The following is a 14,990-nucleotide window of genomic DNA, read 5'->3' on the forward strand; positions in this document are numbered from 1 at the left end:
CAGCCCTGAATTAGATTATGATTACTATCCCCATTTTGTAATGAAATTGAGGCTAAAGGAAGTTAAGTACTTCGCTCTCAATCACAATTCCTCATCTTGAACCAAAATTAGAACTGAGGTCTTTTTAAAATCTTGGCTCTTTTCACCACACGTGGGGTCTCAGCCCTAACAATCAATGCCTGTTTTTTCACCCCAAATATTTCTTAGCACTCTTATTATCCTGAGAAGTCAGATAACTTTAAACATATATATATACATTATTTAAAATTATATATATCCCCAACTATAATATGAAGAAAGTGATTCATAATCACATCATATTTCATTAGATAAATGTACAGGGGTGGCTGCACAAGAAGATAAAGTAGCCAGATCCTGGCATCTAGAATACCACAGCTACAATTCCAGACCCACCTGCTAAATAAAATAGAACAGGTCCTGATAGCTGGGTTGGCTAAGTGAGAAGATACAAAACATTGGATAGCTTCCCATGGCACAAGTCAGTATCAGTGACTTAGAAACAAATAGGTATCTCTCAGTTCTCCACAATGAGGTGTCAGGCCACCATTCAGGAGGACTGTCCATGAGTAGCAGAGCCTCAGTCTCCAGGGAGGGGATCCAGCAAAAGCAGAAGTCCAGTCTGGATGTAGAGTGGACAATTGTGGTTTTCTGTGTGTGGAGAAGACAATTTCTGTAAATAAGCCAAAAGAAGGGATGCTTATGGTGAGGTCTGGGAGGATCTCACGCGCAAGCTTCTGTGTCTTCGCCTCGTGGTGTCAGCCGTGTCAACCTCCTGACCCAGCAGTCATGTGTTTTCTCATTAATGGAAGGTCACTGAAGCCTCAAATATTCTGAGTTTATGTGGGGTCCCATTACATAGGCATGAGTGATAGAATCAATGTCCATGTAGTTGAACTCAGTCTGCTGTCCCCCTTCCCTCCCAGGGGTTGGGGAGGTAGGTTGATAATATCCCTTGAATTTTACTGGATGTGTTTACCACTCCCCCTTCACCCCCTCACTACCACTACTCTTCTGTCCCCTAACAAAAGAAGCTGTTTTCTTTAAGTCTTTTAAATTTTGGTTGGACTGAAGACTAAATCAAAAATTTCCTTGTAATCCTCTTTTCCTCCATTGTGAAGTACGCTGACACCTGACTACAGACCAGGATATTACTTGTGCTCTTTGCCCCTTTCACAAAAGCTCTCTAGACCTTCACTTGCAATTAGTGGTTAGGGAAAAGCCTCAGGCAGAGCATGAATAGAAATTTAATGAGGTATTCAACTCCATAAGGAGTTTAACTTGGAGTCAGCATTGATGATATTGGAGGAGTCGTCACGTTGCTGACACAGTGTGTCCTTGATACTTCCCTTTGTGGTCTCTGGCTCTCCTGCTTTCCCTCCTTTTCCCATTCTCAATACCTAGAGAGTGAAGCCTATACAAAGAAATGATGCCTAAAATGAGATGTCCCTTCCTACATACAGTGAACAACAGTTACATGAAACTTCTCAAGGAAACTGAACACTCAGAAACAGCAGTTTTCCAGGAAGTTAGTGAGAAGAGACAAGGCACACGTTTATATACAGATGTAGTGCCTCTAACTCCCCCATTTTCCTAAAAGTGCAGACTCCCCAACAAGGAGAGTGAGAGACTGACTCGGTAGTAGATATAGACAGCAAATAACACATTTTCATTTGTTACTTATGGAAAATCATCTATCCCAGTGATAACTTGTAAATGACTTTGTGTGGCTGAGTGGGCAGTGGGCTCAGTGGGTTGAGGTGGTGTGGCATGGATCTTGCCCAGTGAGCTCTGATGAGAGGAGCACAGGCCCAGCTGCTGCTGTGACTCATGGGTAGCAGCAGATGAAGGATGTCTTGTTTGCTCTTCCCATCTTAGCCTGATGTATGTAATGATTTATGCAATCAACCATCTACTGTTTAAGGTTAGGATTATGACTGGCCTTGGGATTCATAGGAGATTCTTTAACAACTGTCACTCAGGGCCCTCCAGCCTGACACCCATAGGGTCTTAAGACCAGAGGTTTAAGAGATGAATCTTGGTATTTTATGTGTAGGACTTGAGAAAGCAGAGGCTTTGTGTAGGAAGCTGAGTAAAGGTTGACATATTCCAAACCTTTTCTTTTTAAAATGAAAAAAGATGGAGAGAAGGTGGGAAGCCTGGATTTAAACCTTGTTTTTGTCATTGCCTCAAGTCATTTTTCTAAATAGGAATGAGAAATTAAAAGAAAAAGCAAGAATAGTCTTTTTTTATTATTATTACACTGGGATCTCTAATAAATATGAGTTTTGATTAGAAAAAACTGGTGCTGGTTGGGCTCCATCTTTCAAGGGATAATGCAAATCCTATGATCTCTGCCCAATATGCTGTCTAAATACAGAGCTGTCTGCAACGCTTAGTAAGTATTGAGTGGTGGCTGTGTTTTTCTTTTTATGCAATACTCTACCATGTTATCCACATGAGTTATGTAAATTTGACAAGTTGTTTTAAAATAGCACTTCAAAAGAAAAAGGACAAAGAAAAGCAGTGTTTTTAAATTCAAGTAAATCAGTCATCTGTAAATGGATTAAATGTTCCCATTCAAAGATAGATTTTTCAGATTGGATTAAACACACACAAATATACACACATAGAATACACTCTGGAACCGGCCCTGGGATGCAGTGAAGAGGACTTTGGGTCTGATGATCAGATTCCTGGGGACTCAATGAAGGCTCTTAAACAAAGTTACTCCTCCAGGAAAGTAGGTAAAAAGCCAGGAACTGCGTGGACTGGACACCACAGAGCAATCTGTCTTTGGGCATACTTCATACAACACTCATGAAAACGTGGAACTGCTGAGATCAGCGAAATCTGTAAGTTTTTGCGGCCAGGGGACCCGCGCCCCTCCCTGCCAGGCTCAGTCCCGGGGGAGGAGGGGCTGTCAGCTCCAGGAAGGAGAAGGGAGAATTGCAGTGGCTGCTCTCATCGGAAACTCATTCTACTGATTCAAACTCCAACCATAGATAGACTGAGGCCAGACACCAGAGACTCTGAGAGCAGCCAGCCCAGCAGAGAGGAGACGGGCATAGAAGGAAAACAACACGAGAAGCTCCAAAGTAAAAGCAGAGGATTTTTGGAGTTCTGGTGAACACAGAAAGGGGAAGGGCGGAGATCAGGCCTTGAGGCGCATATGCAAATCCCGAACCAAGGCTGATCTCTCTGCCCAGGGCACCTTTCCTTAATGGCCCTGGTTGCTTTGTCTATTAGCATTTCAATAACCCATTAGATCTCTGAGGAGGGCCGTTTTTTTTTTTTTTTTTTTTTTTTTTTTTTTTTTTTTAAATCCTTTTTGCTTTTTCTAAAACAATTACTCTAAGAAGCTCAATACAGAAAGCTTCAAAGAATTGAAATTTGGGCACGTCAAGTCAAGAGCAGAAATAAGAGAGCTCTGAGACAAAAGGCAATAATCCAGTGGCTGAGAAAATTCACTAAACAACACAACTTCCCAAGAAAAGGGGGGTGTCCGCTCACAGCCACCATCCTGGTGGACAGGAAACACTCCTGCCCATCGCCAGCCCCATAGCCCAGAGCTGCCCCAGACAACCCAGTGTGACGGAAGTGCTTCAAATAACAGGCACACACCACAAAACTGGGCGTGGACATTAGCCTTCCCTGCAACCTCAGCTGAATGTCCCAGAGCTGGGAAGGGGGAGCAGTGTGAATTAACAGAGCCCCATTCAGCCATCATTTGAGCAGACTGGGAGCCTCCCAACACAGCCCAGCAGCCCAGAACTGCCCTGGGGGGACGGCACTCACCTGTGACATAGCACAGTCATCCCTCAACAGAGGACCCGGGGTGCACAGCCTGGAAGAGGGGCCCACTTGCAAGTCTCAGGAGCCATACGCCAATACCAAAGACTTGTGGGTCAGTGGCAGAGACAAACTGTGGCAGGACTGAACTGAAGGATTAGACTATTGCAGTAGCTTTAAAACTCTAGGATCATCAGGGAGATTTGATTGTTAGGGCCACCCCCCCTCCCCGACTGCCCAGAAACACGCCCCACATACAGGGCAGGCAACACCAACTACACACGCAAGCTTGGGACACCAATTGGGCCCCACAAGACTCACTCCCCCACTCACCAAAAAGGCTAAGCAGGGGAGATCTGGCTTGTGGAGAACAGGTGGCTCGTGGACGCCACCTGCTGGTTAGTTAGAGAAAGTGTACTCCACGAAGCTGTAGATCTGATAAATTAGAGATAAGGACTTCAACTGGTCTACAAACCCTAAAAGAACCCTATCAAGGACAGCAAATGCCACGAGGCCAAAAACAACAGAAAATTATAAAGCATATGAAAAAACCAGACGATATGGATAACCCAAGCCCAAGCACCCAAATCAAAAGACCAGAAGAGACACACCTAGAGCAGCTACTCAAAGAACTAAAGATGAACAATGAGACCCTAGTACGGGATATGAAGGAAATCAAGAAGACCCTAGAAGAGCATAAAGAAGACATTGCAAGACTAAATAAAAAAATGGATGATCTTATGGAAATTAAAGAAACTGTTGACCAAATTAAAAAGATTCTGGACACTCATAGTACAAGACTAGAGGAAGTTGAACAACGAATCAGTGACCTGGAAGATGACAGAATGGAAAATGAAAGCATAAAAGAAAGAATGGGGAAAAAAATTGAAAAACTCGAAATGGACCTCAGGGATATGATAGATAATATGAAGCGTCCGAATATAAGACTCATTGGTGTCCCAGAAGGGGAAGAAAAGGGTAAAGGTCTAGGAAGAGTATTCAAAGAAATTGTTGGGGAAAACTTCCCAAATCTTCTAAACAACATAAATACACAAATCATAAATGCTCAGCGAACTCCAAATAGAATAAATCCAAAAAAACCCACTCCGAGACATATACTGATCACACTGTCAAACATAGAAGAGAAGGAGCAAGTTCTGAAAGCAGCAAGAGAAAAGCAATTCACCACATACAAAGGAAACAGCATAAGACTAAGTAGTGACTACTCAGCAGCCACCATGGAGGCGAGAAGGCAATGGCACGATATATTTAAAATTCTGAGAGAGAGGAATTTCCAGCCAAGAATACTTTATCCAGCAAAGCTCTCCTTCAAATTTGAGGGAGAGCTTAAATTTTTCACAGACAAAGAAATGCTGAGAGAATTTGCTAACAAGAGACCTGCCCTACTGGAGATACTAAAGGGAGCCCTACAGACAGAGAAACAAAGACAGGACAGAGAGACTTGGAGAAAGGTTCAGTACTAAAGAGATTCGGTATGGGTACAATAAAGGATATTAATAGAGAGAGGGAAAAATATGGCAAACATAATCCAAAGGATAAGATGGCCGATTCAAGAAATGCCTTCACGGTTTTAACGTTGAATGTAAATGGATTAAACTCCCCAATTAAAAGATATAGATTCGCAGAATGGATCAAAAAAAATGAACCATCAATATGTTGCATACAAGAGACTCATCTTAGACACAGGGACACAAAGAAATTGAAAGTGAAAGGATGGAAAAAAATATTTCATGCAAGCTACAGCCAAAAGAAAGCAGGTGTAGCAATATTAATCTCAGATAAAATAGACTTCAAATGCAGGGATGTTTTGAGAGACAAAGAAGGCCACTACATACTAATAAAAGGGGCAATTCAGCAAGAAGAAATAACAATCGTAAATGTCTATGCACCCAATCAAGGTGCCACAAAATACATGAGAGAAACATTGGCAAAACTAAAGGAAGCAATTGATGTTTCCACAATAATTGTGGGAGACTTCAACACATCACTCTCTCCTATAGATAGATCAACCAGACAGAAGACCAATAAGGAAATTGAAAACCTAAACAATCTGATAAATGAATTAGATTTAACAGACATCTACAGGACATTACATCCCAAATCACCAGGATACACATACTTTTCTAGTGCTCACGGAACTTTCTCCAGAATAGATCATATGCTGGGACATAAAACAAGCCTCAATAAATTTAAAAAGATTGAAATTATTCAAAGCACATTCTCTGACCACAATGGAATACAATTAGAAGTCAATAACCATCAGAGACTTAGAAAATTCACAAATACCTGGAGGTTAAACAACACACTCCTAAACAATCAGTGGGTTAAAGAAGAAATAGCAAGAGAAATTGCTAAATATATAGAGACGAATGAAAATGAGAACACAACATACCAAAACCTATGGGATGCAGCAAAAGCAGTGCTAAGGGGGAAATTTATAGCACTAAACGCATATATTAAAAAGGAAGAAAGAGCCAAAATCAAAGAACTAATGGATCAACTGAAGAAGCTAGAAAATGAACAGCAAATCAATCCTAAACCAAGTACAAGAAAAGAAATAACAAGGATTAAAGCAGAAATAAATGACATAGAGAACAAAAAAACAATAGAAAGGATAAATATCACCAAAAGTTGGTTCTTTGAGAAGATCAACAAGATTGACAAGCCCCTAGCTAGACTGACAAAATCAAAAAGAGAGAAGACCCATATAAACAAAATAATGAATGAAAAAGGTGACATAACTGCAGATCCTGAAGAAATTAAAAAAATTATAAGAGGATATTATGAACAACTGTATGGCAACAAACTGGATAATGTAGAAGAAATGGACAATTTCCTGGAAACATATGAACAACCTAGACTGACCAGAGAAGAAATAAAAGACCTCAACCAACCCATCACAAGCAAAGAGATCCAATCAGTCATCAAAAATCTTCCCACAAATAAATGCCCAGGGCCAGATGGCTTCACAGGGGAATTCTACCAAACTTTCCAGAAAGAACTGACACCAATCTTACTCAAACTCTTTCAAAACATTGAAAAAAATGGAACACTACCTAACTCATTTTATGAAGCTAACATCAATCTAATACCAAAACCAGGCAAAGATGCTACAAAAAAGGAAAACTACCGGCCAATCTCCCTAATGAATATAGATGCAAAAATCCTCAACAAAATACTTGCAAATCGAATCCAAAGACACATTAAAAAAATCATACACCATGACCAAGTGGGGTTCATTCCAGGCATGCAAGGATGGTTCAACATCAGAAAAACAATCAATGTATTACAACACATTAAAAACTCGAAAGGGAAAAATCAATTGATCATCTCAATAGATGCTGAAAAAGCATTTGACAAAATCCAACATCCCTTTTTGATAAAAACACTTCAAAAGGTAGGAATTGAAGGAAACTTCCTCAACATGATAAAGAGCATATATGAAAAACCCACAGCCAGCATAGTACTCAATGGTGAGAGACTGAAAGCCTTCCCTCTAAGATCAGGAACAAGACAAGGATGCCCGCTGTCACCACTGTTATTCAACATTGTGCTGGAAGTGCTAGCCAGGGCAATCCGGCAAGACAAAGAAATAAAAGGCATCCAAATTGGAAAAGAAGAAGTAAAACTGTCATTGTTTGCAGATGATATGATCTTATATCTAGAAAACCCTGAGAAATCAACGATACACCTACTAGAGCTAATAAACAAATTTAGCAAAGTAGCGGGATACAAGATTAATGCACATAAGTCAGTAATGTTTCTATATGCTAGAAATGAACAAACTGAAGAGACACTCAAGAAAAAGATACCATTTTCAATAGCAACTAAAAAAATCAAGTACCTAGGAATCAACTTAACCAAAGATGTAAAAGACCTATACAAAGAAAACTACATAACTCTACTAAAAGAAATAGAAGGGGACCTTAAAAGATGGAAAAATATTCCATGTTCATGGATAGGAAGGCTAAATGTCATTAAGATGTCAATTCTACCCAAACTCATCTACAGATTCAATGCAATCCCAATCAAAATTCCAACAACCTACTTTGCAGACTTGGAAAAGCTAGTTATCAAATTTATTTGGAAAGGGAAGATGCCTCGAATTGCTAAAGACACTCTAAAAAAGAAAAACGAAGTGGGAGGACTTACACTCCCTGACTTTGAAGCTTATTATAAAGCCACAGTTGCCAAGACAGCATGGTACTGGCACAAAGATAGACATATAGATCAATGGAATCGAATTGAGAATTCAGAGATAGACCCTCAGATCTATGGCCGACTGATCTTTGATAAGGCCCCCAAAGTCACCGAACTGAGCCATAATGGTCTTTTCAACAAATGGGGCTGGGAGAGTTGGATATCCATATCCAAAAGAATGAAAGAGGACCCCTACCTCACCCCCTACACAAAAATTAACTCAAAATGGACCAAAGATCTCAATATAAAAGAAAGTACCATAAAACTCCTAGAAGATAATGTAGGAAAACATCTTCAAGACCTTGTATTAGGAGGCCACTTCCTAGACTTTACACCCAAAGCACAAGCAACAAAAGAGAAAATAGATAAATGGGAACTCCTCAAGCTTAGAAGTTTCTGCACCTCAAAGGAATTTCTCAAAAAGGTAAAGAGGCAGCCAACTCAATGGGAAAAAATTTTTGGAAACCATGTATCTGACAAAAGACTGATATCTTGCATATACAAAGAAATCCTACAACTCAATGACAATAGTACAGACAGCCCAATTATAAAATGGGCAAAAGATATGAAAAGACAGTTCTCTGAAGAGGAAATACAAATGACCAAGAAACACATGAAAAAATGTTCAGCTTCACTAGCTATTAGAGAGATGCAAATTAAGACCACAATGAGATACCATCTAACACCGGTTAGAATGGCTGCCATTAAACAAACAGGAAACTACAAATGCTGGAGGGGATGTGGAGAAATTGGAACTCTTATTCATTGTTGGTGGGACTGTATAATGGTTCAGCCACTCTGGAAGTCAGTCTGGCAGTTCCTTAGAAAACTAGATATAGAGCTACCATTCGATCCAGCGATTGCACTCCTCGGTATATACCCGGAAGATCGGAAAGCAGTGACACGAACAGATATCTGCACGCCAATGTTCATAGCAGCATTATTCACAATTGCCAAGAGATGGAAACAACCCAAATGTCCTTCAACAGATGAGTGGATAAATAAAATGTGGTATATACACACGATGGAATACTACGCGGCAGTAAGAAGGAACGATCTGGTGAAACATATGACAACATGGATGAACCTTGAAGACATAATGCTGAGCGAAATAAGCCAGGCACAAAAAGAGAAATATTATATGCTACCACTAATGTGAACTTTGAAAAATGTAAAACAAATGGTTTATAATGTAGAATGTAGGGGAACTAGCAGTAGAGAGCAATTAAGGAAGGGGGAACAATAATCCAGGAAGAACAGATAAGCTATTTAACGTTCTGGGGATGCCCAGAAATGACTATGGTCTGTTAATTTCTGATGGTTGTAGTAGGAACAAGTTCACTGAAATGTTGCTATATTATGTAACTTTCTTGGGGTAAAGTAGGAACATGTTGGAAGTTAAGCAGTTATCTTAGGTTAGTTGTCTTTTTCTTACTCCCTTGCTATGGTCTCTTTGAAATGCTCTTTTATTGTATGTTTGTTTTCTTTTTAACTTTTTTTTTCATTCAGGTGATTTGAAAAAAGAAGGGAAAGTTAAAAAAAAAAAAAAAGAAAAAAAAAAGAAAAAAGACAAACAAGGGAAAAAAAAAAAAAAAAAAAAAAGATGTAGTGCCCCCTTGAGGAGCCTGTGGAGAATGCAGGGGTATTCGCCGACCCCACCTCGATGGTTGCTAACATGACCACAGACATAGGGGACTGGTGGTTTGATGGGTTGAGCCCTCTACCATAGGTTTTACCCTTGGGAAGACGGTTGCTGCAAAGGAGAGGCTAGGCCTCCCTATGGTTGTGCCTAAGAGCCTCCTCCTGAATGCCTCTTTGTTGCTCAGATGTGGCCCTCTCTCTCTGGCTAAGCCAACTTGAAAGGTGAAATCACTGCCCTCCCCCCTACGTGGGATCAGACACCCAGGGAAGTGAATCTCCCTGGCAACGTGGAATATGACTCCCAGGGAGGAATGTAGACCTGGCACCGTGGGACGGAGAACATCTTCTTGACCAAAAGGGGGATGTGAAAGGAAATGAAATAAGCTTCAGTGGCAGAGAGATTCCAAAAGGAGCCGAGAGGTCACTCTGGTGGGCACTCTTATGCACACTTTAGACAACCCTTTTTAGGTTCTAAAGAATTGGGGTAGCTGGTGGTGGATACCTGAAACTATCAAACTACAACCCAGAACCCATGAATCTCGAAGACAGTTGTATAAAAATGTAGCTTATGAGGGGTGACAATGGGATTGGGAAAGCCATAAGGACCAAACACCACTTTGTCTAGTTTATGGATGGATGTGTAGAAAAGTAGGGGAAGGAAACAAACAGACAAAGGTACCCAGTGTTCTTTTTTACTTCAATTGCTCTTTTTCACTCTAATTATTATTCTTGTTATTTTTGTGTGTGTGCTAATGAAGGTGTCAGGGATTGATTTAGGTGATGAATGTACAACTATGTAATGGTACTGTAAACAATCGAAAGTACAATTTGTTTTGTATGACTGCGTGGTATGTGAATATATCTCAATAAAATGATGATTAAAAAAAAAAAAAAAAAAAAAAGAATACACTCTGTTTAAAAGAATTCAAATGTGAAAGGACGAAAAAGCTCCATGCAACCATTAATAAAAGAAATCTGGTATAGCTACATTAGTACCAAGCAAAATAGATATTAAGGCTAAAGTAGCTTTCCCAGAGATAAAGCCATCACTTTATAAGGATAAAAGGCTCACTTCATGAAGGAAATGTAATCATTCTAAAAATTTGAATGCCCTTAATAAAGCAGGCTCAGAGATACAAGGAAAAGTAGCCAAATCCATAGTCACAGTAAGTTTTAAAAATGACTCAATAGCTGATAAACTCAGAAAATAAAATATCATTTAGATGATTTGTACAACATGATTAATGAAATTTAACCTAATGGAAATACATTGAACACTGTATCCAACAACTGCAGAACCCTTTTTTGAGCCCACATGGAAAATAAAGAGGGAATAGTGAACCTATTTGCTTCCATGGATATTTTCAGGGTTTCATATTGATCCTCCTCAAATCCTTACATCATATTTATCTGCTTTCCTGCTCTACCAAGATAGATGGGCCCAATCATTCTAAATAATGCTGCTTTTGGTAGTCTGCTTCTGTTTTGTAATCTGTTGATCACACTGGAAAATCTTATTCAAATTCTTAAAAACAATAATAAATACATTTTTTAAAAGTCAAAATCTTATTTTCTGTTTTAAATATACCTAATATATTAACTTGATCTCAAGTTTTATTCAGATTAATTCTTTAGACTCCTCTGTAAGATTTAGGAAGTACATTGATAACAACTTTATTCTTTCCCTTAACTTCACAAAGAGTAGTGTAAAGAAAACAGAGTTTTGGGGAACACTCAACCCAGAGAATCTGCCTCTGTTAAAGAGACTCAAAATATTGATAAAATAAGTCAAACTCCTTGACAAATAAGATAACATGTCCTAACTTTTCACTGTGATGAATGTCCCTTCCACACCAATACTGCCTTCCCTGAAGTCTGAGAGGTGGGCTGTCTTACCAGTCTTGGGAAAAAAAGCACTTTCATACCCTGGGGATAGCCGTGCAGGAAGATAATTTGACTGTCAGCATCTTCTCATTTCAAGCAAATGAAACCTTCAGTCATTCAGACCCTCATCTATAATTTGAAATTTAAAGATAAAATTTCAGACTACCTAATTAGCAATCTGCTATGTAAAGCTTCCACACAAATTCATTTATTCTTGGTCAAAATTATATTTGTATTATCAATTCTCTGACTTTCCTACAGGACATGTTATAATTACTAAGATTAGGGTTCATTTGGAAGATAATTTGTCTCAGACGTTACTTGGGAGACTTCTAGTCCCATTGATGCAATTTAGAGGCACCTTGATCTTAATAGCAAAAATATTAAAAATCAACAAAACTAAAAACTTTCCCAATCAACCAACCAACCAAAAAGGCCTCTCAGGATGGGTTATTTCTGCAGATAGCTGATTATCTATTACATTTCAATTCTGAGTAGCTCCATTTTGTAAGATGGTTTGTTTTGCTTTGTCACCATCTCGAGGTACACCATACATACAGCCTTCAGCTCCCTACAACTAACTGATTGCTCTGCCTGCTTGTGGCACTAGAAGAGTCTTTATGAAGTCTAGGTCATAGAGTTTGATTCACTTGTATTCCCATGGGTTTTCAATAGCAAAATTAAGAAACTGAAATCTTTATTCTTTACACAAGGGCATGTTTGTTAGTTTGAACTAAAAATACACTTGCAGCCTCAGGAATTCTAATTGCATCAGTGCTGCTTTTGGTGGTGTGGTAGGATGAATTATGTACCCCAGAAGTAAACATGTTCTTAATCTTAGTACATTCCTGTGGGTGTGGACCCATTGTAAATAGGGCTTTTTTGCAGATGTTATTTTCAGCTAAGATGTGGCCAACTGCATCAGGATGGGTTTAGTCCTATTACTGAAGGCTTTATAGAGAAAGCCATGGGGAGGGGTCAGAAGCCGGAAGTCAACAATACCAGGAAGAGAAAGGAGAGCATCACCATGTGCCAGAAAAGCCAAGGAAGCCAAAGAATGCCAGCCAGCCAGAATGCTACTGACCTCAGGAGGAAGCAAGCCTAGCCTTTGAAACCCTGTGCCAATGAATTCCTGTTGTTTAAACCAGCCCAACTGTATGGTATTTGTCATAGCACTGGGAAACTAAGGTGGTATCGGCAAATTCTTAAGTGTTTTGCCATTGAAGTGGGCTGAATAGTGATCCCCCCTCCAAAAAAAAATAATGTCCATATCCTAATCCCCAGAACCTGTGATTGTTACCTTATTAGGAAAAAGGATCTTTGCAGATGTAATTAAGTCAAGGATCCTGAGATGAAGAAATCATCCAGGATTATTCAGATGCATGTCCACAGCCATCAGAAACTAGAAGAGGCAAAGAACAGATTCTCTCCGAGATTCCCTGTAGAGAAAGCAGCACAGCCAGATTTCAGATTTCCAGTCTCTAGACCCACGAAAGAATAAATTTTCACTGTTTAAACCACCAAGATTGTGGTAATTTGTTACAGCAGTCCATTTCCTATTTTATAAGAAAATAGTACATGTTCAGCCCTATTTTTCCTTGGTGATACACGGGTCATGAGATAATTCCTTCTTGTTTAGGTTGGTTTTGTATTTCTGCGGAACTGGAAATTGTCTCACAAACTATCACCTGGCCAGTTAGTCAACATTTTAGTGTAGCATGCAATAAATCTGTTTCTCCAACTACCAACGATTAAGGAGTGGTGGAAAAGTCAGGTAGACTGCTGGCTAGATTTTAAAAACAGGGAATGTTATATGATGGTGCTGTAAACAGTTGATTGTACACCATGGATGATTGTATGGTCTGTGAATGTATCTCAATAAAACTGAATTTAAAAAAATAATAAAACAGGGAATGCCTGAGATTTTTTGTTGCCAGTCTGACACTGATTGGCATCAATGTTCGTTATAGGAAAAAACAGGGAATTTTGATTTAAAAAAATCAAATTTTAAAAAAGTTTTAAATATATTCAATATTTTAAAATAAAATTGATTAAAAATATTTTTACATATAATCATTTTTTTCAATCAATTTAAAATTTCTTTTGATGAATCAGTTTCCCAGTATCTTTTTGGACCAAGAATCAAGGCCAGTTCACTGGGTTATGAAGACAAGAAGGACAGGCCATCTTAAGCCCTTCTTTGTGTGAGTCAATTTTTGAACTGACTTACCATTTCAAATGCATAATTAAGAGAAAGTTACAATGGAACTCTCTGTCAGCTTCCAATGCGACTTTATAAAGCAAAGAAAAAATAATAGGAAGTACCTCCATATTCCAAAGCAAAGTGCTCAACCACCTATGAAGAATTTGTAAAGGATATGGTTAGAACCAATTACGCCAACTCCCCTCAAAAGATTGCATCTAAAACTAAGGTTGAGGAAGGCTGAGGGAGATGCTTTCTTTTAAGAAATTTATAGGATTACTGTGGCATGTTCCCACCCTCCATGCAGAAGGGGAGAGGGCTTCAGCCTCACCTGAAGACAGGAGGAAAACACCATTCAGCTTGATATTTATCACTGATTGAGGAAGCAAAGGAAATAGTCTTTGGCCCACACCTGAGAAGATTATAGGCAAAGTCCTATGACTGGAGCTGTGTGCTTGGCATTGGAGAGGAGAGTAATCTCCCAAAATGTATAAGGATCAAGCTCATGCGTTAAGTCGCCAATGAAGACAGAGCAGAGGTTCGTGAATTCCATGGACAAGATGTGGGTCACATCGTGTTCCAGTTTGCTAAAGTTGCTGTTATGCAAAATACTAGAAATGGATTGGCCTTTATAAAGGGGATTTATTAGGTTACAAATTTGCAGTTCTAAGGCCATAAAAGTGTCTAATAAACTAAGGCATCAACAGAGGATACCTTCACTGAAGGAAGGCTAGTGGCATCCAGGACACCTCTGTCATCTGGGAAGGCATGTGGCTGGCATCTGCTGGTCCTCTAATCCCAGGTTTCAAAATGGTTTTCTCCAAAATGTCTTGGGGCTTCCATCTCTCTTAGCTTCTCTCAGCTCTCTGCTTGGTTCTCCTGGGCCATTTCTTTCTAAGCATCTGGGAGTCCTCTCTTAGCTTCTCTGGGACAAGCTCTGGGTTTCATCTCTTAGCTTAGCATCTCCAAACATCCTTCTATCCGCATCTCCCAGCGTCTCCAAGTATCTGTATGTGTGTGGGCTCCCAGCTTCTCTCGGGCAAACTGGATATACATATCTTAGCTGCCCTCCAAAATGTCTCTCTCAGCTTCTCTCTTCATGAGCTCTCTTAAAGAACTCCAGTGATCTAATAAAGACCCACCCTGAATGGGTGGGGTCCACACCTCCATGGAAATGATCTAATCAAAAGTTTCCACCATAATCAAAAGACTAATGAGTCTGCCCCCACAA

At 39.6% G+C, this 14,990-nt stretch overlaps 1 long non-coding RNA gene across 1 annotated transcript; it reads right to left on the reverse strand.

Annotated features, from left to right (window-relative positions):
- Positions 1-347: 347 nt before the first annotated feature.
- LOC119533839 lies at positions 348-13,977 on the reverse strand. Its single transcript, XR_005216903.1, has 3 exons — positions 13,882-13,977; positions 12,857-12,995; positions 348-691 (listed from the first exon to the last, which is right to left on the reverse strand). It is a non-coding gene; the product is annotated as an uncharacterized LOC119533839 (long non-coding RNA).
- Between the last annotated feature and the right edge of the window lie 1,013 nt (positions 13,978-14,990).

The sequence above is a fragment of the Choloepus didactylus genome, chromosome 5, assembly GCF_015220235.1.
Source record: "Choloepus didactylus isolate mChoDid1 chromosome 5, mChoDid1.pri, whole genome shotgun sequence".
Classification (NCBI taxonomy): Eukaryota; Metazoa; Chordata; class Mammalia; order Pilosa; family Megalonychidae; genus Choloepus; species Choloepus didactylus.